Source organism: Lineus longissimus, chromosome 18 (assembly GCF_910592395.1).
Source record: "Lineus longissimus chromosome 18, tnLinLong1.2, whole genome shotgun sequence".
Lineage (NCBI taxonomy): Eukaryota > Metazoa > Nemertea > Pilidiophora > Heteronemertea > Lineidae > Lineus > Lineus longissimus.
The window spans coordinates 6243479-6268274 of record NC_088325.1 but is presented as its reverse complement, the minus strand read 5'-3'; the positions used below and the strand labels follow the sequence as shown (position 1 = coordinate 6268274).

The 24796-nt window shown below is 40.0% G+C and overlaps 1 long non-coding RNA gene across 1 annotated transcript; it reads left to right on the top strand.

Moving 5' to 3' along the window:
- The first annotated feature begins 17749 nt into the window (after positions 1-17749).
- LOC135502477 (uncharacterized) lies at positions 17750-20358 on the top strand. Its single transcript, XR_010449779.1, has 3 exons — positions 17750-17786; positions 18956-19023; positions 20039-20358. It is a non-coding gene; the product is annotated as an uncharacterized LOC135502477 (long non-coding RNA).
- The last annotated feature ends 4438 nt before the right edge of the window (positions 20359-24796 follow it).

Below are 24796 nucleotides of genomic sequence, written 5' to 3'. Positions count from 1 at the left end.
AGGCTTTGATGATACTCGTAAGAATAAAACCTTAGCAAAAGCTCGGAAATTGAAGTTTCTGCTACAAGACAAAGCAAACGCTTTATAGCAGCTAGAGTTTGCTTTAAAAAGGAGTGATTGCTTGTCTTCATATGAATAAAGCATAGCATATGCTTTTAACTTTGTTAGCAAATGCTTCAATTTTTCAAGGTTGCTCCTGATTGAGGTGGATAGAAAGTTGGAGTAAGAGGTTTGACATCTTTCGAGTGGTTAATTGTATGCGTATTGGTCACGAAAATTGTACATGTATTTGCAATGAATGCCATGTCGTGTAGATTTTATTGAGCCACGTGTAGCAGAGGTCATAGCATTTTACAAATTATTCGGAGGACACTCGAGATGGGTCTTTCAGCACGAAATACCGGATGTTAAGTGTTTCTTCATAATCTGCGAGAACTCAGGTTTCGGTCTGGCGAGGTGGATGACAATTTTTTTCTACGAAAGTAATAATTCTAAGCAATTGCAAAGAGGCTCTCCCTTAGCAGTAGCGACTCTATGATGCATAACGTGGCAAATTATTAAACGTATGCGCGTAGGTTTTCCCCAGTTAGATGACAGATGAGTCGGATGATGATCAAGGAGGATACCGCGGTGACGTCACGGCTTTTCCAAGATGGCGCTGCATATTGTAAACAAACTCGATCCACGGGCAAGGGAAAATCAAGTCATCAAATAAAGTTAGATTTTTCGCATCAAATCAGAGTTATTAGTACTTTTCTGCTATGAAATAAGTCTTCAGACAATAATTTATCATTTGAATAATGAAAATTGCTGTTTTGATGGGGAAAAATAGGGTGTTTAAAACCAAATAGCCGGGCACCGATCTTCCAAAATTAGCGGTGGTTTCAAAGCAGTCTCCCAGATAAGGGGCAATCTCTTCATTATCATAATGGGATTTGGAGGCATGTTTACAGATTTTACAAGTTCGAGACCTGTAGGACCAAAAACTCGCATAGATCCCCATAGATCCCCTCTATTTGTCGAGTTAGCGCCCCTGTAAGATCATGCATTTTCGGACACTAGAACGAAATCTTCCTGCGGATATCGCGGTTTCGGGGATGATTTAAGGAGAAATTGACTGTTCTTAGAGTTGTATGGGACAGAAATGAGTTCATACTTCATGAATACATGAATATATTATGATATGGGCGGGCTTCTAAGTCAAAACAATAACAAACTCAACTGCATCTCGACCGTGTATCGCGTAGTACATTGCCTAGTGTATTTCGTAGTGTATTTTAGCGGATACATTATTTCCGAACTTTGGCCACGCCAAACGTCTTTTTTATTCGTGGAAGTTAATCTGCTCAGGTAGCAGGAAGGGGTAGGCGTTTGTGGTTTCTGAGCGTGAGGGGGTACAGTGGTGTCTGTTGACTGCGCTTGACGCAAGGGCCCAACGCGCCGCGTAGCGGCAAAAAAGCGAAGCTGGCGAAACATTTATAACGGGTCACCGTCACTTATTATTGGACTTATAGCGCATTTACGGGGTTGCAACTATTTTGCTTTATAGTGTCACCAGGAAAGAAAAGCATGCGACCTAACGCCGATCTATTTGTTTAAAGTGATAATTGGAAGGTATATAGTAGGAAATATCAATAAAATAATCATTCCATGTCGTCTTTTGAGGGCATTTTTGATTGTAAAAAATATGTGTGTACGTCACCGTAGTCTCTGCAATGATAATTTTATCAGAGCAGTCTCGCGCAAGTAGAAGTTCTTTACCTATTTGTTCTTCACTTATTAGTCTCAACGTCTGGCGCAAAGCCAGACGTTTTCCATTACGATTTCACTACGATGTTTGACAAGAAGGAGCAGTGCGCGAGATATGCTAATGAGCAGACTTCCCTCGCTTGAGTTTCTGAAGAATGTTCCATATCGCGCTAAGCTCATCACTGCTGATTATGACAGGCGTGCAACGGTAGGTATCTGCTCCCGAACTTCCACCCTAATACGGTACAATAAGTTACCATTTGATGGGAATGGGACAATGCCCTCACTGTGTATGGAGTGATAGGGATAAGAAGACATTATTCATTAGTGTTGGTACAAGTGATTTTGCCCAAAAAGCATGCGCATTCAAAAAACAAAATATGCAAGGTATCACGTACATGACCATGACGACGTGCAGAAAGTGCACTGGCCAGTGCATACCCTATGGCTATGTACTAGTAAACATGGTAAACATGAACAACATCATTATTCATCGGCAGTTCATTTTACTCCGAGCTTTTCCTGAAACATATAGCCATGATGATTAGGCCTACCATGTACCATGACCAATAACAGCACTAGATCATGTAGATGTCAACAAGTTCACATGAACCGTATAATCCCGCATGGCGCATGTGGGGCATGCGTCTAAACCAAAGCCCCAAAATCACTTCTTTTGGTCTATTTCACTTGTGTTTCCCCCGTCTCCCAGTCCATAATACATTTACAGTTTACAATCCCCGATCATGGCCCAACAAAAGGTCATCGGTTGACTAAAGGAACACAACTGTTCAATGGATTTATAGTTGAATGCGATCAAACTACGTCTTTTCAATCGTGGATTGTAAATTTAACCCCATGGGCCTAGGGAAGGCCCTATAACAATCTTTTCGACACAGTTATTATCTCCGCTGCCTCCACCATGTTACACACAGTGCTCACTGCTGATTCTAAAATGCGCCACCTAGTCAAAACAGGACATATGTTCTTCTAGGAATAGATCTCTTTCCAATATTTCGTCATTCCACTATCGTCATCACCTCATCATACTTTCATTGACATTACAGGCACACATCCACAGAGCACTCTTCAAATCATCTACACAGTGGTTATCCAACTAGGATTATAAAGGTAATTTCTTAGCCCCGCACAGTGGGTTTCAGTCTTGATAAAGGGGCACTATTGCTAGCAGCTAGGTAGGCAAGATAAAGTTAGCCGAAGTAGCCGATAGGGGTCTCTCACCCCTCAAAGTCCGTCACAACTATTCAAGCTTGTACAAGGAATACATGCAGCGCTGACTCTAACAAGACCCAATGGGAATGTCGCACAGTCATCTGTCAAAAACAAGACCTATGTTGTAGTATGATCTCTTGCCAATATTTAATAATTGCACTATCGTCATCACCTCATCATACTTCATTGACATTACAGGCACACATTGACATAGACCACTGTTGCAATCAACGACACAGTCGCTATCCAAGTAGCATTATAGAGGTAATTATCATTATCATTCATACCTCATTAGCATGTGAACCAATCGCGTCGCGTCCTTTGCGATCACGGCAAAGCCTCATGGAATAATGTCTTTCACCGTTGAATAATTTTTCATATTCCATGCCTACAACTTCAATTTCTTCATATTCCATGGCTAGAAGTTCAATACTAATATAATATCCAAGATAAAGTTACAAGAAGTAGCCAATAGGGGTCTCTCACCTCTCACTGTATGTCCACACTATTCACGCTTGTATGAGGAATACATTCAATGCTGAATCTAACAACACCCAGTGCCCTTACTCTGTATATTAGTCACTGGAAGATGGCCCATTTCACTCCTTGCTTCTACTTCACCTATACTCTCATTGCAAACGCCTCAGTTCTATGATATCACATTCACTTTCAGCTGTCATGCAACGCAACAACTGTGCTATCTGCCATCGCACATCAACGAAGAAGTGCAGCCGCCCACATTCCACCTCACGTCTGTCCGACCAGCTGCAATCCTCGAGGACGCCCCACTGTACCACGATTTCACTACGATGTTTGACAAGAAGGAGCAGCGCGCGAGATAGGCTAATGAGCAGACTTCCCTCGCTTGAGTTTCGGAAGAATGTTCCATATCGCGCTAAGCTGACCACTGCTGACCATGACAGGCGTGCATTGGACTGGTACAGGTTGGAACTGAACATTGAATATGCTGGTGGTGACGCTTTCTGATGAGAAGTTGGTCGTGACTGATGCAGTATCCTTGGACTTGTCCACAGCATCGTTCAATCATTGCTCTCTGAGCTGCCTTGATTCTGTACTTACCCAAATACTAAGACCAAATGCCTGTTGACTGTGCTTTAAGAGAGACTGGCGCCATGCCTAGAGATATGACTGACCCCTATTGGCAAATTTGTATGACTTTATCTTGCCTACCTAGCTGCTGCCTATAGTCTCCCTTTAACTGCGGAACACTTCAAAGTCGATAAAATGCCATGTTCCACCTTTTAATGTGTTCAGACCGCCATTTTCAAAATAATCAAGTCAGGACACTGCCTTCTAGTCTCATAATAAATTTTGCTTTCCTCAATAATAACATTTCTTCTTCTTCAATGCTTTCATCATTCCAAACTTCTCCTCCTCTGACTTTTACAGGGGTACAGTCATGGCAATCAAAACCCAAATACTGAGACCAAATGCCTGTTGACTGTGCTTTAAGAGAGACTGGCGCCATGCCTAGTCTCTCTTAAAGCACAGTCAACAGACACCAACCCCCTCAGACTCAGAAACCACAAACGCCCAACCCTTCCTGCTACCTTAATACTTCTGGATGCCAGTCTCTCTTAAAGCACAGTCAATAGATATGTGGTTTCAGTATTAAGTCTTTCTTATTAGCAATGCGAAAATGTAAGCAATTTTGGTGAGGTCCGTCATAACGTAGAGTGACTCAACCACTCTCTTGATTACAGTGGCCGCCTCAGTGCCACTTCGCGGGGCCTAATGGTAATAGGCTAAAGTAGTTTCGCGCGATATGCACCATTCTGGGAAATCTCAATGTGGAAGTATGCTCATTAGCATAATCTATTCTTAGCTCCAGCTCGAGGTAGTCTTGCGCAGTGTTTCTTCGGCCTAGAAACATTGTGGTGGAAAACGTCTAGGTCTAGTACAATGAACGCCTGGCTTGCGCCAGACTAATAAGTGAAGAAGGTCTAGATGCGCGAGTCTACTGTGATAATAATGACCATGGCAGAGACTCTGTGACGTAGGCATATACTTTTTAAACTAAAAATGCTCTCAAAAGACGATAATGAAAGATTATTTATTAACATTTCCTGAACTGTATACCTACTAATTATCACTTTACTTAAATAGGTCGGCATTATGTCGCGTGCTTTTCTTTCCTCGTGACAATATACAGCAAAATAGTTACAACCCCATAATCGCGCTATAAGTCCATAATGAGATTACGGTGACCCGTTATAAATGTTTCGCCAGCTTTGCTATTTTGCTACGCGGCGCGTTTGGTCTAGAACAGAAGAAAACTGAAATTACAACAGTAAAGCTTGATGAATATTTATAGACTTTCCATTATGACCAGCAGCTCAAATTCCTCACTCTATCATGTGCCACCGCCAATTCCCCTTGGCGCAGTTGGCATCTTTAGCTTTCAGTTGCCACTGTATCATCATACCAGTTCGCACACTCCAGTCTCCCTCTAGTCATGAATTCATAGCCTGTGAATTCTCAGTTCTAGTTTCATCTTATTTTCCTAGAATAAAACAAAGTACACCAGTCCCGTTCCATTGCTGATGCATGCTAACTCAGTCCATTGATAACTCATGTTGTTTAAGGGCCACCAAGTGGTATATCAGGTTACTATAAAGCCTCAGAAATGCTGAGGTAAACAAAAGCTGTGGACTTTACTTTCTGTTTAAGATAATTAAGGAGGTCTCTCATTTTGTGCTCCAAGTGATAAAACCATTTGAACAATTTTGCGTAATAAAATGAGGATTTCATTTATTTCAAGTTTAGAAAACTATTGTTATTGTTATCATCATTATCATACAATTTATATGGCGATTTATGTAAAACAATTTCAATGCGCTTTACATGAATAAAAATACAATGAATAATACAATTTTGCTATGACCAGTAAGACAATAAGGGATAAGACAATGAGAAATAAAACTGAGACTGTAAGAAATTAGCTAAAACAATTTGGGATAAGACGACTATGAAATATTTCTAGAGTACATTGTCACCGAGAAGTGCTTCCTAAAAATTAATATGTATTCAAGAGTGACTAAAAAGTGTTGATGTTAGCTATGGATTTTAAAATATATGGTCAATGGTTCCAAAGTTTTGGATCAAAAGTCACTCCTGGAGGTTGACAGAGTCACTGAGTGCGATATCCGTATCACAGAAATTCAACCTCAAATTGGCGAGAAGTTTCTGGTGAGGTTTGGCGCAAGCAACAAAGAATTCCATCTGATCATTATTCAGTTTAAGCTTATTGATGGTCATCCTGTTTTGAATCTCAGTGATACACTTTGAGAGCATTGCTAAGCCAGCGTTCACCTCAGATGAATTCTTTGGGTCAAACACAACATAAAGGTTGCCGTCACCGGCTTGCAGAATGTATGGCAAGAGGTGAGATCAAATTATATCCCCCAGAGGACTACTCTACGCAATGAACAGCAGGGGCCCTAGAACAGAGCCCTGTGGCACACCAAAACGGAGTGGAGAAGCATGCTCATCCGACACTGCGTCATTGACCGTCACGTTCTGTGTTCGCCTGGACAAGTACGAGCGGAACCAATCCAGGGCATTACCGCGAATTCCACATCATCTCCTGTCGGGAGTATTAACTTTACGTCGGCGGACGAACTGAAATCAGTGTAATATCTAATACCACTTTAAAAATAAAAATGACACTGGGACGTGGTACAATGTACCTTGGGTTTCGAAGAAAAATTCATACTGTCAAAAGCTTATGGACTAGGCATTGAGCCAATAGGTTGCAGAGAAGGCCAACAGCTTGAGTTATAGAAGGTTCCCTTCTATGACACCGGGGTAAGATAATGACGCCCAACGCTTCTTGTTGTTTTATTTACCCGGTCATACTTTGAAAAACCTTCGAATTGTTTTTCAAAGTACTTTCTCGCTGCTTTTCTAAATCAATACTTTAATGGTGCTCGCCCTGCGTGTAAAGATAGTCGTGACGTCTTCAAATCCATCTATAATAGTGAAGAACAGCATTTTAGCGAATGCCGGGCGATGGACATATTCTTGGCAGAATATTTCCGCGAATCGAGAAGTTTTGTCTGTTTTGACCAAAATATCATTATACTGAATAGGGGCTAAGCTGCATGTGGCTATTAAGTATGCCCGAATTCACTGGCAACAGGTGTCGAAGTTTGCAGTGATTATTTAGCCTGGCACACAAAGATTAGCATTAATTAGGCAGTGGTTATTCTAGAAGTGTGGAATTTGTGTAATTACTAATATACTGTACATATGACTTGCTGTTGAGATTAAAAGAAGGAATTTGTATTGTGTACTCGTGTAAGAATTCATTCAAAATCCAGCTGTGGAGAATTTATGATGGTGATTTGGGTCCTCTACGGAGGAAGAAATAAAAACCGATGTAAAGAGAACGTTTTATTGCACATAGAACAATTAATGCAGGCCGACTGAAGACTGAGACCGGCTGCGCAGGGCCTTCACTTCATTATCACTGAACTATCGGTAGGCCTACTGATGTATGATCGAAGTGTGGGATATATACATATGGGCAGCGCTCAAACTGAGGTGTACACAGTTCGCATAGAACAATGTGCCATATGAATAAAATCTGGCATTTCCTTGGAAGCAAATCCTTCAAGTAGAAGCAGTATTTACCAAAAGTAAAATATTATGCTTGGACCTTTTACTGCGAACGCTTTGCTAAAAATCTTCAAGCAAATGTTTGAAGTTCAGTACGATGTCATATTTCTTTATTTCAATGGTCTGTGCTGGTAATCTATCTCATCTTGTAAGTTTTTCGTATTGTTAGTTTAGGGGTAAGCATCCTGTACTTCAGGGTCTTTCACTTGGCACTTATGACCGGGAGGAGCATACAACTGACCTCGGGGATTCGGGGATAGGGGGTCAAGAGGTCTTCTTAGGAAAATATGTCGGCGATAGTGCTGTTCTGTCCTCGTTGACACACTCTGGCGTTATCATGTTATCATCATCCGACTCATCTGTCATCTTAAACATCGCGGAAGTCCTGCATCCGTTAATTAATTTGCCACTTTATTTCATAGACCTAGGCCTCCACTTAGGATAGGGAACAGCGCCACTTTACACACCCAATTCGTCACTCAATTAAGACTAATTTATTTAAAGAATTCTAACATGTATACATCCAATGCACAGACTCGGAATCTGGTCATTTCTGCTTCGAAGTCCTAATTACACCCAGATTGGGAGGATCGAATGACTTGCGTTTGAACGCCGACCCTACGTTAGTATTTTGAAATACCAGTGCTGCTGTTACTGACATGGTCAACTGAATCATATCCATTAGTGACTGGATATTTATCCAGAGACTGATATTCCCATCACATAATGGAGTACCTTTGCAATTGTTTTGGAATGTTTACTTTAATGGACAAATTGTCCTCGCCTCCCCATATCGAAACCTGAGTTTTCGTAGATTATTAAGATATACCTTTTATTTGGTCTTTCGTGCTCAAAGACCCATCTCGAGCGTTCTCCGAATAAATCGTAAAATGCTATGACCTCCGCTACACGTGCATGGCCTCATGAAATCGATGTAGTGAATGATATGTATCTACACGACATCGCTTTCATGGAAAATACAAATTTCGTGAACAAAACGGATCAGCCATTCCGATGATCACCAACCTTTTACTTCAATTTTCAATTCACCTCAGGAGCAAGCTTAAAAAATCGAAGCATTTCCTAGCAAGCCAAGCGCAATAGCATTTGCTCCATTTCGAAACAAACTCTAGATGCAAAAAGCGTTTGCTTTGACTTGTACCAAAGACTTGAATTTCCGAGCATTTGCTACGGCTTAATTCACACGAGTACCAGCAAATGCTTTGAAATAGGAAGAGAAAGTGCTAGTTTTTATTCATATGGCCCAATTAATGCAGGCCCTCTGAAGACTGAGACCGGCCGCCCAGGGCATTCACTTCATCATCATTGAACTTTCGGTAGGAGCAGTATTTGCTAAAACTAAAATATTATGCTTGCTTTGTATTATCTTTTTACTGCAAATGCTTTGCTAAAAATCTTCAAACAAATGCTTGAATGTCAGTCCCAAAGTCACATATCTGATGAATGGTCTGTTGGCACTTATACATGTTATATGACCGAACTTTTTTCAGTTATGTGTTAAGAGGAGCATATAACTAACCCTGGCATTCGGGGATAGGGGGTCAATAAAGTTCTCCTAAGGAAAAGATGTCGGCGAAACTGTAGTTCTGTCCTCGCTGACACACTCTAGCGTCATCATCATCCGACTCATCCGTCATCTGAAACATCGGGGAAGTTCTACATCCGTTAAATAATTTGCCACTTTATACATCATAGACCTCGGTTAAGGGAGAGCCTCTACTTTAGACAGGGAATAGCGGCACTTTACATGCCCAATAAATGAGCTTTCTTATATGGAACTAGTGACGTCAGACAGTAGTTAATAATTTCGCTAAAGGGTGTCACTACTGACGGCTTCGGACTCACGGTTGGAACTCTTTAACATTGGCCTTTGAAAGCGGCTTACTACACACTTGTTGGCCGACGATCACACTGACAGTCTCCCTAATTGTTAGTTTATGTACCTATTTTACAACCGCACGCCGCTTTAAAAATAATAAATGGAAGTGACATTAGGTAGACATGATATATCTTTAAACGACTTGCTATTTAGGATCACAGATAACAGTAAAAAACTACTTGTGGGGTTCACAAAGAAGTCCGGGGGTACCTAAAGTAAACGGCATGTTACAAAGGTTTCAGCCAATCATGCAGTTTTGCTCTATTCTGATCCGGCGAAAGATGGGTAAGCAATACTGCACGATTATAATGTAGTAGGGAACCTTAGCTGTCGTAGAGAGTCGCACTGTCTATCACATACATGTATTGGGTCCAATCGAGTATCGAACCTGGATCCTAAGAGATGACAGGCGCTGATGTTTCCACGGCGCCACTATCAAATCAACCCATAACACTATTTCAATGAAATGAAGATGACGTATTCGTTAAAAGTGAACCCAGTATCTCGGGTTATGGCATTCCAACCAAAGGAGTTAAATTATCTTTTAATTACGCATCCGCCAATTTTAAAAGTTATAAGAACAACGAGCAGGATAAGGATAATTGTCTTTATTTTAGAACGCTGGAACAGTAATTTACCATTTATACGAAATCAGAAAGTTCACAAAGATAGTATCGATGTGGTGAACACTTTAACTAACGAATCTGACATTGCAATGTAATGGACCTCACCGTCTGCCACCAAAAGTACCATATTGTCTCAGGTGTTGTGTGTAACTTGTTTTGCCTTGACTTGATGCACTGCCCAGTCTCATATTGAGATTAAAGACCATTCCAAAGTTGTCTCCAACTTAACATCATTGTCTGAGAAAGGACTTTCCGTAGTATTTTCGTTGTGTATGAATGGATTGGAGTATTGCTATGATTGTGAAAAGTAATTCTAAACGAGCTGCGCCAGGAGAAGATTTTCACTAAATCTTCAAAATGGTTACTTGCGTTCCCTAATTGCCTGTGTCACGTTAAACTGCTGCCTGATATCTGGCACTGCGTCCTTACAAACAAGGCTATGTACTAGACATGTTGATATGATTTTGGAAAGCCAGCAAATTACACGGCGAGTCGATAACAAAGTAATCCAAAAGTAAAGGGCTATTACGTCAAGGATTAGCATTTCTCAGGTAAAAAAAATATATAGTTGTACCATGAAGAAGAGGCAATGAGTGATCGACTGACACCTTGATTATAATCCTCCGGTCATGCATCACTGACAACCATTCTTGAAAATTCCTGAAAAGAATATGTCACAAATACCTTGGCTCACATTTGGCACACATAAATATTCGAAACGCAAGGGGTTTATTTGACAAACATTTCAGTATAACATTCAGCTAACTCTGATGTTATGGAAAAACTGGATTTTCAAATGATATCATCCCCGACTTTGTACGGTCTGAAACTGATGAGAACCATGGCTTCTAAAATGGCTGGTAACCACTGTTGGTGAAGAAGCGTGGCAGAACTTGACATTTCAGCTATGTTGACACAGAAAAGGTTCAGCATCAAAGTTTTAAGTTGACGGTGTGCTGTGATACAAGGCCGCACAAATTAAGTGAAGATATCAAATGAAAGCTAAGAATCCTAACTTTTTTATTATATCTTATCCAAATGAATGACACTGAGACCTTTGTCCGATTAACCCCTTATGTCTGGATTACTTGTGTGTTCCAAGTGTGAGCCAAGGAATTTGTGACATCTCCTTTTTAGGAGAATGGTGCTCAGTGATGCATGTTCGGAGGATTATAATCAAGGTGGTAGGCGATTCGTCGTAGCCCCTACTTCATGGTACAACTGCAATATTTGCACAAAATACTAACCTTTACTTCTGGATTACCATTTTATTGACTCAGCCTAGCTGTAGAATATATCAATTTATCTCCACAGCTGGTAAATTTTAATTGGTTGAATAATTCAATGGCAAAGTGTCTATCTGATGAATAGCAAATTCACCTAATTTCATATGCTTTTTGGCTCACTGCAGGGGAGTCAATACAACACCGCAGTGTCCGTCGTCGTCCGTCGTCATCCGTCGTCGTCGTCGTCCGTCGTATCCTATTTCTAAAACAGTGGCACGTTTCTTAACCGCTAGAGCTATGGACTCAAATCTTTGTTTGCATGACCCCCTAGGTCAGATGACCTTTGACACTGAATTTCAGTCCGGTCTGATTCTTGACTTGGCCACTAGGGGGCCAAAACTGAAAACATAAATCGTGTGATATCTCACTTATTACTGATTAGTTGTTGGTGAAAATTTTACGGTAGATACTCATAGCAAGGATACATCACATGTACGGGTTTTTGATTTGACCTACTTGTCAAGGTCACAGAGGTCAAATGGCGTAAATTGGCCATTTGAGCGTAACTGTGGCACGTTTCTTTACCAATAAAGCTATGAACTTGAAATTTGGTACACATGACTCCCTATATCATATAACCTCTGACACCGAATTTCGGTCTGATCTGATTCTCGACTTGGCCACCAGGGGGCCAAAACTAAAAAAAGTAAAAAGTGCAATATCTCGCTTAATGGTGACGTGTTTTCAATTTTATTTTTATGGTAGGTACTCAGAGCAATGATACATCACATATCCTACGGGTTTTCGATTTGACCTTATTTTCAAGGTCACAGAGGTCAAATATGTGAATTGGCCGTTTGGGTGTAACTATGGCACGTTTCTTAACCACTAAAGCTATGAACTTAAAACTTGGTACACATGACCCTCTAGGTCAGATGACCTGTGACACTGATTTTCGGTCCGGTCTGATACTTAACTTGGCCACCAGGGGGCCAAAACCAAAAATTTTAATAGTGCCATATCTCGCTTATTACTGATTAGTTTTTGGTAAAAATTTTATGGTAGATACTCTTAGCAAGGATACATTTGACGTTCTTGTCAAGGTCACAGAGGTCAAATGGCGTAAATTGGCCATTTGAGCATAACTGTGGCACGTTTGTTAACCCCTATGGCTATGAACTTGAGACTTTGTACAAAGGACCCCCTAGGTCAGCTGGCCTCTGACCCTGAATTTCAGTCCGGTCTGATTCTCAACTTGGCCACCAGGGGCCAAAAGTGAAAACCTAGAAAGTGTGATATCTCGCTTATTAGTGATTCGTTTTCAATAACATTTTTATGGTAGGTTCTCCGAGCAAGAATACATCACATATCATATAATTTTTTGATTTGACCTGCTTTTCAAGGTCACAGAGGTCAAATGGCGTAAATTGGTCGTTTGAGTGTAACTATTGCACGTTTCTTTACCACTAAAGCTATGAACTTGAAATTTGGTACACATGACTCCCTACGTCAATGACTCCCTAGATCATGTAACCTCGGACACCGAATTTCGATCTAATCTGGTACTCAACTTGGCCACCAGGAGGCCAAAACTAAAACAGGTAAAAAGTGCAATATCTCGTTTATTAGTGACTTGTTTTTGATGATATTTTTATGGTAGGTCCTCCAAGCAACGATACATCACATGTAATACCGACTTTGGTTTGACCTATACACTATACATGTTGCATGTTTCTTAACCAGGATGAATTCCTAGCCACCAAATATCTATACGGTGAGCACAATGGTCCTTGGCCGTTTCATTTTTAGATGGCTCGAAAGGTATTTTGTATTCGTTAATTACAAGAGTACACTCCTAGTCTATATAGTCTATATCAGTGGAAGTAAAATATGCTATCCTATAGTAGGAGGTTTTTTCCTAACCCAAACCCTTTACAGTTTCTCTAAATGTTCCCTGATTTATCAGACACAAGTCCGATATTTCCCTTAATGGTCGCTCGAATATGTTTAAAACCTGTACAAAATACCACGACTTCCAACAAAAGGGCAATAAGGATCAAAGGCCTTCGTTGAATAGGGTTATAATGAGATGTTGGTAAAACACTCAGAGTGACCCTAGTTTGAATACTAATAAGCTTCCTCAATTAGGTAACCTCATTAACCCGATTCAACAAAGACCTTTTACCTGTCCTGCTCTGGCAGGCCTAGTATTTTCACCCTTTTTTCCACAATTTTCAATATTTCAATACATTTTGATTGTCCAAACCAGCTGAGCTTCCGTCTTTATACGGTGGCCAGGAGTGTCTCGTGCGTTCCACATGTTTTCTTCAACTCATGTCGAACTGACACATTGGTTCTTCGTTGTAGGTATGACATCCCAAGTAGTTTCCGCAGGCACTTCATCTCAACGCTTGGATGCCGCGCTCTGTCTCGGCAATTGTCGTCCAGCTTTCGCCACCGTAGAGGAAGATGGAGACGGCGAGGAACCTGTCGAATTTGACCTTGACCTGAAGACTGATGTTCTTGCTCTAGATCTGTAGAATTGGATAGAATCTGGCTAATGCTCCTGTTGCTTGGGCGATTCTGACTTTTTTCTCTTGAGTTGATGTACCGGCCCTGTCGAGGATGGACCCTAGGTATTTGAAATGGTCCACATCTTCGAGGAGTTCGCTGCACATTGTTACTGCTGTCCTGGTACCTTGTACTGCACTGTTGGCCATTCCTTTGCTCTTGGGGGGGGGGGGGGGAGGGGAGGCTGATTTCTATACCATAGCCGCCACTGTTGTTTTCGACCTGGGTAGAGAGATATTGGTGTTCCCCTCCGTCACCTGCCGACAGGTCGATGTCGTCTGCAAAGCGCAGGTTGCTGAGTGGTCTGCCCCCAATGGAAATTGATAATTCAAAGTTTGTCAGCGCCTCTTGCATGATTTTTTCCAGGAATAAGTTGAAGAGTGCAGGGGAAAAGAGACATCCTTGTCGGACTCCGACCGTCGTTCTGAAGAAGTCTTGAGGTGGTTGTTTCGGAGGACTGGTTGCATTGTCATACAGTTCTTTAATTATTCTGACCAGGGGTTCATCGATGTTGTAATCCCTCACGACCTTCCTACATGTCCAAAAACCCTCGTGCCATATGCGGTCGAAAGCCTTCTTGAAATCAATGAAGTTGTGGTGTAGTTCACTTTGGTGGTCCAGGTGTTTTTCAACGAACAATCAGATATTGAAGATTTTGGTTGTACTTCTTCCACACCTGAAACTGGCCTGTTCCTCTGATAGCACCTCCTAAACCTTGGGTTTGAGACTGTTGAGGATGATGCGTAACATGACCTTGCTGGGATCGCTGATGAGACTTATAGTGTGATTGTTTTGGCACAAGCGCAGGTTACCATTCTTGGTTAGTGGGATGATGAGAGATTGAGTCCAATCCTTCGGCCATTTCTTTTGTTCCCAAATCTTCTGGCAAAGTCATGACCTTCGGCCGGGCCAGCGTGTTTCAGGAGTTCACCGGGGATGTTGTCTGGTCCGGGAGATTTCCCTTTTTTCAAGGTTCAGATGGCTACAAACTTTACAAAGTGTTTATATTGAGGAATGGTTGAAGATTCAATTTCATAATAGCTTTCTCGTTACAAATCCTATGGCAGTGTCACGGGTCGCAAAGCGTGAGGCCGGGGCGTGTCCTCCTCTCCTCCGTAAAATGGTAGGGATACTCGAATGGCTAATCAAGAGGTCGGGAATCAGATACGCCGAGACGAGAGGAAGTCGTTGAATGTAAGTTAATAACAACACAAATAAGAAACGAATTGTTAGGTCATGCTAGTCACTGATGTCCACACAAGAATATTCAGTTTCGCAGATTTTATAAAAGATGATATAACAATACTGGTGTGAGCTTACTTCCACGACGAATTGATAACATGTTTAGCCCTGAAGCTAGAATATAGTTACTGCTCTGAAGCTGACTGATTGTTACGCTCGGGAGCGGAGTTAAGACTATTGCTCTGAGGCTAGATGACGAGCTCTGCTCGGAAGCTGACTGTTACGCCCGGGAGCGGAGTTAAGACTATTTCTTCTACTTCGTTGAGAGCTGTTCGTTCTAAAAACGTACCCTTATTTAGGTATCAAAGTCAATAAATATCGAACGAACAGATATTCAAACCCGTAGAGTGTGCGTCATTGCACTTTTCTGTAATTCTAAATAGTTAGGGTTTCCCAAGGTTATCGTGGTCTGGAAGTTCAAGCTCGAGATGTTATCTACCTTGTACCATCAGCTTATACAGGTGTTTACGATGTTTTAGAGAAAGCGTGGGCTATGTTAGCTCCAACAATTGCACTACGAACTATCTGCCTATGGCAAGATGACCAGATTTTGACATTGGCTTTTGGCTAAAATTAGGAATGGTTTGGAGATAGGAGTTATTATGCTATAACGCTTACATGTTTTACAAGCTTGTCCGATAGTGGTTTCTTAAAGGGTAATTTAATTGTGTACATGAAGTACCTGAGGCTGATGTAGTAGATAACAGTTTAATTTGTTATTTATACAAAGGAATTATATTACATAAGTGGAGTCATAGCATAGGAGCATAGCATAGCATGGCATAAGAGTTAGGTGGGGGACTCAAATGTCAGGCGAGTTTACGGCTAAAAACGAGGTAAAACAGGGTGGAGTGTTGTCTTCGGTTTTATTCAGTATTTAATACTTAGATGAGCTTTTGTTTGCTCTTGAAAAGTCGGGCGTTGGGTGTTATATCGGTTTACTTTTTGTTGGCGCCTTCGCCTATGCCGATGACGTGGTTCTGTTAGCTCCGACTGTATGTGCTTTGAACAAAATGTTACGTGTAGCTTCTACGTTTTCAGTTGATTTTATGATAACTTTCAATGCGTCCAAAAGTAAGCTAATTATTTTTGGTGCAACCGTGGGTTTCGACATTGTCATTTGGTTTCAGGGAGTGGCACTTCGACCATCTCCCTAAGAGGTACATTTGGGTGTGATATTTGGGCCGGACATTATGTAGAGAAAGTTTCAGGCGGCGATTAATGACTTGTACAAAAGAACAAACATTCTATTATCTCAATTTCGGTTTGCTACTCACGAAGTAAAATACAGGCTTTTCAAATCTTATTGCATGTCTCTTTACGGGTTCCAGGGGTGGGATATATCATTTCAAGGAATTGAGAATGTATACGTGGCATGGAGGATATGTATTGGAAAACTTCTTAGTTTACCGTCTCGCACTCATAAGTTTTTACTACCATTAATCAATCATACATGATTCTCCGATTCAGGCTCAAATAGAGAAGCGTTTTGTTAACTTTTTTAAAACTCTTGGGAAATCTAAAAATGTATATCTCAAACTATGCAAACGTATCATTGAGGGTGGGAGTCGATCGTCTCTTGGGAAAAGTTTTAATTTTTCGTTAGCTAAGTATGGTTGGGATAGGGGCAATTTGCCAAATGTATTTTTTATGACACGGGACATTGGGAGGTCAAATGTAACAGAGGGGCAGAAAAGATTGGCGGGACAGATAAGGAAATTATTATGTGGCCGGGATAAAGGGATGTGTATACTTACGAGGGGGGAAATTGATGACATATTATTAGTACTGTGCGTTTCTTCATTGCTTTTACCTTTGAACGTAGTTTTTGCATGTCTTACATGATGTCGGTTTCACTTCCTCTTTAATTTCCATTTGTAATATCGCGTTGTAATGCACTAGTATTTGTAATGCACCCCTTGCACTGTATTGTACCTACGAGTACGAAATAAACATATATATATAGAGGATGGGATTGTTTTACAAATTGGGATGACCCCGTAACAGCAGTATTGCATTGTTAGTGACACTTCCAATGTACGTCAAACTCTTTTAAATCAAATCGTTTCAAAAATAATTTGCATATTGCGTCTAACTTCTAAATTAACATTGAGATTCAATACATTATCGCCCCTTATTATCGCAGCACGGAAATAATCTTTGATCTCGTGAACGTTTTCGACCAATTTCAGTTTCCCGATCGCTGACATTAGTTGTTTTCCTCCTTCATCAGATGCACTGCATAATCTATGGACTACAAAGTCAACTTCTCTACTGATACAGTATTGGAATGTGCTCTTGCAAACGGAGAATACAAATTAAGTTTCAAGCCATTTGTAAGCACCACGTGCAATTTGGTAATTCGATATGAATTGTTCATCAGACAGTCTGGTTTGGCACATCATGAATTATTTATCCAATTATTACAATTACACACAGCTGTGAGGATCATGAAAATTTAAGATGTCGTTATCAAAGTTAATTGATATATTCTAATTTGTCAGCTGCTAGCATCTAATCTAATATATAGTCTTGGTGGAAATGCATCCGGTACCAGATTTTAATAGCAATTGAACCTGACACTGGCAATCTAAAAACGTAAGTAACCATTTTACGAATTTGAGTGAAAAATCTATTCCTGACCTGGCTCGCTCAAAATTACTTTAAAATTCATTCCACAATCTTAGATATACCCTTACTCATTCACAGACTACAAATTTATGCCTGACGTGTCAGTTCCTGTACAATCATGATGGATACGACTTTGGAATGGTGTATCATCTCACTCTGAGACCAGGCAGTGTATCAAGTCGAGACACAAAATCCAGATAATACACCACAGACGAAAATGGTACTTTTCGGCAACAGACTGGGCCATATGAATAAAAATTAACATTTCCTTGGAGGCAAATCCTTCAAGTAGAAGCATTATTTACTAAAAGTAAATTACTATGCTTGTTTTAGTATGAATAATGTGGACCTTTCATTGCAAATGCTTAGCTAAAAATCAGTCAGTCCCGATGTCATATTTCTTATGAATGGTCGGTGCTGGTGATCTATTTCATCTTGTGGTTTTGGTATTGCTAGAAGGGGGTAAAGCATCCTGAACTGCAGGGCTTTTCTCGCCAGACCGAAACCTGAGTTCTCGCAGATTATGAAGAAACACTTAACATCTGGTCTTTCGTGCTGAAAGACCAGAACAAATAAATTGTAAAAAAAATAAATTGCAAAATGCTATATGACCTTCGCTACACGTGGTCTCATAAAATCGATGCAGTGAATAATGTATCTTCACGACATGGCTTTCATGGCAAATACTATTTTCGTGACCAAAAGGCATAAAATCGGCCATTCGGAAGATGAGAAACCTCTTACCTCAACTTTCTAGCCACCTCAGGAGCAACCTTGAAAAATCGAAGCATTTCCTATCAAGTAAAAAGCGTATGCTATGCTTTATTCATATGAAGACAAGCACGTCCTCCCTATAGAAGCAAGCTCTATATGCTAAATGCGATTGCTTCGACTTGAAGTAAAGACTTAAATTTCCGAGCATTTGCTCAGTACGGTTTTATTCATACGAGTACCAGCAGATCCTTCAAAATCGGTAGAGAAAGCAAATGCTAGTTTTTATTGATATGGCCCACATGCATTGTATTGCAATATGGCGAGATTCGTTTCTCAATTCAGTGGAGTTTAAGTGATCACCACTTAGACAGTACCTTGGTGGATTTTTTAAATTTCGTATTGATTGGAAATCTCTGTTTCAGCATTCTAAAATGAAGAACGTTATCCTTATCCTCCTAGTTGTTCTGATAGCTTTTCAAATGGCAGATGCGTAAGTAAAACGTTTATGTCATTCATTTGGTGGTAATGCCATAATTATCCCGAGATGGATTCACTACAAAGGGGGACACAGACTACCATCTATCTAAAGTGTTTTAATTGATACCATCCCTTCAGGTAACTTCCATGGCAGTGTGTCTGGTCCACAAACTTTTCTTTGCAAAGTAATTTGATACCGGGGAGGTACTCTGCCAAGTGTTGGCCGCTGAGGGAGACTGCTCTATTCTTGCCAAGCAATTTGTTTATTTTGGCCTGTTGTTGACAGGTGTGTTGGTGTCTAAACTGAGTTGGTCAATGGTAATGACCTCAAAATATGTCTATTTCTGGTGTTTTGAGTGATACCAGATTGCATTCCTGTGTCTGAAGATGCTGGAGATCTGTGTAGTGGGCATTTGGTCAGTAGCATCCTGTATACTGAATAGAAGAGGAGCTCTGGCAGATACTTGTAACATATCTACGGCGGAAACCTTCAAATTCATAGAGCTGGTACAGGATCGACCAGGGATATGGGATCTCACGTCAAAAGAATACAAGAACAAGCATATCAAATCTCTAAATAAAATCGAAATTGCCCTTCTCTTGCTCTGGACAAGCACTGTCAGTATATCAACAGTAGCTATCTTTGTATTTTCCCTCCAGAATCATCAAGGTCAAGGGGATTTTATTCTTGGGTAGCCCACCACAGATGCATGGATTCAATTAAAATAGAGAGTTAGATGTTAGTCTGTCTGTGCACTGTTTAGCTACTTGACCAACTTGGCCACATCTGCCTTCAATACTTGGTGACCTAGAACTTTAAACAGTGTGTAGTCTGTGTCCGTCAAATTCGTTGAAATGGTGTTCATGAAAAAAAACGGGGTTATCTCTGCCTTCTTGTGTGATGAATGATAAAGGCCCAGCGTAAACAGTTGAATTGTACGGCATGTAGCTTTTTCTATTTCATCATTGCTTTTGAGCATGACTCGTCCCGAAGATGGCAGTCTTAAAAATGAATGATCTTCTTTCAGGCTAAGAGAAAATATGTGGTGCCGCCACAGTTATCGATGCGACGGCCAAATGAGGTGTTGTCTACGCAATGGTTGGCAATGCACACGTGTGTCGCAACCATGTCACCGGGAGAGGCACTAGATAGCAGCTCCATTACCTTGGCGATTAGAAACAACATTGTAAAACGGGAGAAGCTAAATACAGATCATTTTCTACTGTAATATTTGGTTTATATTTCATTACATTATAATGGATAGTGCCATATTTTGAATATCCATGTACCAAATGTTTGCTCTATATCGAAAGTGAAACACAATAAAAGCTAATGTATCGCCAGTAATCCTCTCCATGTGTAATTTATTTATTTGTGCAGATGAGTATTTATCAATCAATAAGCTAAAACATGGCCAATAATTTTGAAAGGTTCGGGCAGCTTTACTTTCAACATAATATTTGGAGATTATGTATCAGTTAATGCCCACTTCAATGTTATATCGGCTTGTTGTCTTGGAAAATGATGATAATGATGACCATGATATTAGTAAGGTAAATTGGTACAATTAATTGCAATGGTGCAATTAAAACCTCTTCGATGTAGCAATCAGCTCAATGATAGTGCACATACATGCACACAAAGGATATGATTGCCCCGGGGCAATAATTGCAGTAGCACTTTGTATCTATGGCAGCTTTCCGTCGTACTTACAAGTTGCCACCTCCACACATGGACCTCAACAGAAATGGACGCCATCTTTGATTTTTGGAAGTCAGATCTTGGCAACCATTCGGAAAAGAAATTATTTGCCCTTATCCTTTTTGCACGGCAGTTCCTGGACATTCTCGAAAAGTGCATGCCGATCCACCGTCGTTGTGCGTATATCCATCCTTCACTGATATTCACCGCCGATAAGTCGGCATGGAACAATGTGAACAGAACATGCTTATTTGTAATCTTGGGCACATAATTGCTTTCGAAAGGTTGTGTAAAGTGTCTGGACTAAACCATGCAATGCAAAATGCAGCATGCTCATAAAAGCAAACTTTTACCACGAAATGTGTAAGTACGTATACCTCCTATATGCAGGCTTTAACGTGAAGCCAGTGTAGCTCATTGAGCACCGTTCTTCGGTTATACTAACGAGGACACACAATCTTGGCAACCATGTTCTGTCCGTTGCCGTCTCCAGGGGTGCCAGTGTCTTTTCGGGAAGACGAACAAGAGAAGTCCAAATTTTCGAACCGCTTCGGACTATCATTAAGCCACGGAGGTGTCTTTCAGTTCTTTTTTGATTCATGAACTTACGGACACGTAGTAATAGGCGTTTTCCGACTTCTAACGGTTACTCTAAGTTTTTCCCGATTTAATATTCAGACTAAAGTCCGACATTGTCCAACTTTTCCCTGAAAGGTCAACATTCTAGCAAAAACTTTTGAGAAATACTAGGGCTTCCCAAAATAGGGAATGGGGTTATGATTAGGTGGTATAGTTAAGTGAGCTAATCTATTTATTAGTATACCAGAACTGGTAAAAGTAACTTTATGTCTACCACCGCCTTAACCGCTGGATGGAATCTCCTAATTTTTCGTATGTGCATGTAGATTTTATCCGTAAAGCCATTCAGATACGTCTCCAATCCATATTTTCAGCGCAAAAACTGTTTTTCGTGTGTTTTTTACGAATTAAATTAATACTAAGAGACAGAGTTTTTTCGTATGAATAACTGGCTAGGCGAACATGCAAAACATGCAAAATCAGATGTGCTCTCGACCTTCCTGTTATTGGCAGGGAGTTGATTCCACAGGGTTGGAGCAGCACATTGAAAAGCTCTGCCACCATAGGACAGTACCCTTCCCCTTTGCTCAACCAACAACAGACCATCAGATGACCGGAGGCTGCGAGTTGAGAAAGTGTATATTGCGGTGCTAGGAACTAGGTTATGTTTTAGGCCCTTTTGACAAAAGACCTTACAGGTCTTTTGCCCCAAATTAGCCTACAACCCCCAAAGAACCATCCACCGCAATATACACTTTCTATCATTCATGAGATTCCCAGTGAAGCGTCGCAATGAAATGGTCAATGAAAGGGTGAGGGAATACTAGAGCTCAATGGGTTATTCCATTAAAATAAATGGCATTTTACTGTCTTCATTAACCAAAATTCAAGGAAAAAATTCAAGTAAATTAAATGTATTATCCAATAGCAAATCAACATAAAAGTAAATTCACCTATGACTTCTTTAATTTAGAAGTAACTGTTAATACTAATAACTTCTTCAGACTACAAGAAACTAAGATAACACCTGGGTTTTTGAGCCTGAAAAATAAGAAAGACTGTCTGCGACTGGAAAAGAATCCATTATCGTTTTACCAGAACCAATTTAACATGGCTGTTTGGTTTGCTACAACAGGTTGTGGTATTTCAATAGACGATCACTTGAATCACAGTGACCCATTGATAAGGTCAATTTACAGGTTTCATGTTTACTATCAAATATTGAAGATCATGAAGAATCTAGAGATACCAATTCCAGGTGAAAGTGATTTTAATGAGACAAACAATAACATTAACCGTAGGAAACTAGGAGGGTTATTGAGTGAATTTGGTTTAAAAGACGAGTACGATTTCTCGGTGTTTGAAAATAACGGTGGTTGGAGGTCATGGAGTGTACCGGATTACAACCCGAACATAACTGATCCCGGATATTACATCAATGATTCTAAAATCAATTTCTTCCTCATGCAAGTTCATGAAAATAGAATGCCACCGATGTTCAGTAAAGACTGGGATGCTGGAATGGCTAATTTCAAATATCCTGATACTTTCATTAAGTATCATGTGAAACAACACAAGAATGTATTTGATGTAATTACACAAAATGAATGTCAAACCTATCAACAATTCATGATAATTAAATCAAATAGTTTCTCTAATCCTGGAATAGAGAGGTTGAATGACACAATAAGAACATATGTTTACTGTATTCTGGGTGCTCAGGCGTTGACCAGAACACCAATAATTGGAGTACCGGGTACAGAATTGGATGCTCAGAAGGAATTTAACAAACTATTAAAGGACTCGATTAATCAACATCCTGATATTCCCACTTCAATTTCAAAGATACCAAAAAGCAGTGAGTGACACTCATACAAGACTAGATCATGTAATAGCACCAGGATTGTATGTCATAGGATCAAATATGGTACTCGTTATTGGTAAGCTGGATAACTACAATAATAACATTTTAATAGCACCAAAAAATGCTAAACCCGGTAAGAATGACATTAACCACAAAAAGACCTTACCACCACCACTGATGGAAGGAAATAGTTCTAAGAAAATAAGAGTTAAGAGTAGTGTTGGTACATCAATGACCAGTCATACACCAAAGAGTAATGTTGATACACCAAAAACAACTGAAACCTCAAAGAATACTCCTACTACTACTAAACTTGATACCAAAGTTGAGAGGGAGGATGATACTCATGAAACAATTAAATTCATGCTTTACTCAGTTGTTGGTACATTGATTGTTTTTATGGTTAGATAAATAAGTAATTATGGCTGAAGGAGGTGAAAATTATGAAATGAGTGATTACTATCCACATTACAATCCTGATTACGATCCTGATTACGAATCTGATTACAAACCTGAGGATTATGTTGATATCTTTGGTATTAATCCAAAGCCTCGATATGATGACACAACATACAACACAGGAGGTGAAAATTATGATGATATCTTTGGTATTAATAAAAAGTTGCAAGATGATGACACAAAATACAACACAGGAGGTGAAAATCTTACTGATGAAACTTCATTCAGTATACCTCCAGAAAGGCCAGGCACAACATACAACACAGGAGGTGAAAATCTTACTGATGAAACTTCATTAAGTATACCAGAAAGGCCAAGAGTTTTTGACAAGCAACTAGAGGAGAAGAAGTCATTTCTAGATGATAAAGAGGATAAACTTGATACAGCATTGAAAAAAAGTGGTAAATGGAAATATATGACCCTAACAAACTAAGTAAACTAGCACCACGTATTTATTTGCACAACGAGGAACCTTACTTCTTGCCTACAAAAGGAGAATTAGCAAACTTTACAGAACAACAAAAGAACAATATGAATAAAATTCCTAATCCTAATGGAGGGAATGCCTTTATCATTCCTTTAATTAAATCAGATGGTAAATTCCTTTCTGAAGGCACATTAAAGAATAAGTTTGGTGCTAGATTTGCTGACATGATTAGAGGTATGATTGCACCTGACCCACCAGTAAGGGAACCTAAATCTGCATTCACTCAAACAGACATATTAATTAATGAGGTAAACAGTTCAAACAAACCAATAGATAAACTGATAGATTCTAATGATGATGAACTTAAAACACTGGGTTTTACTGAATATGCCTTGAGAGAACTTAGAGGGTTAAAACAGGCTGGTGATGATCTAGCTGCAGTAAAGATGGATAAGGACATGCAAATAGAGGAATTAAAATATCAGCTTCATAATTTAACAAGAGACTATGTAAAGTCTGTAGAAGAAGATACTAAAGATAAAGGAGAGTTGAAAAAGCAAATAGATGAACTAAATGACAAATTGTATGAGGAACAGTCAAAGGTATGGAGGTTAGACAATGACAGGGAGTCACAAACTAGAAGAATCAAACGTTTAATTGTTGATGTTCTAAAGAAACCAGATTCAACTATTCCTCTGAAGGACAGAATAAAGTTACTTTTTAAGACGTATGGTGTAACTATTAGCGCCATAATA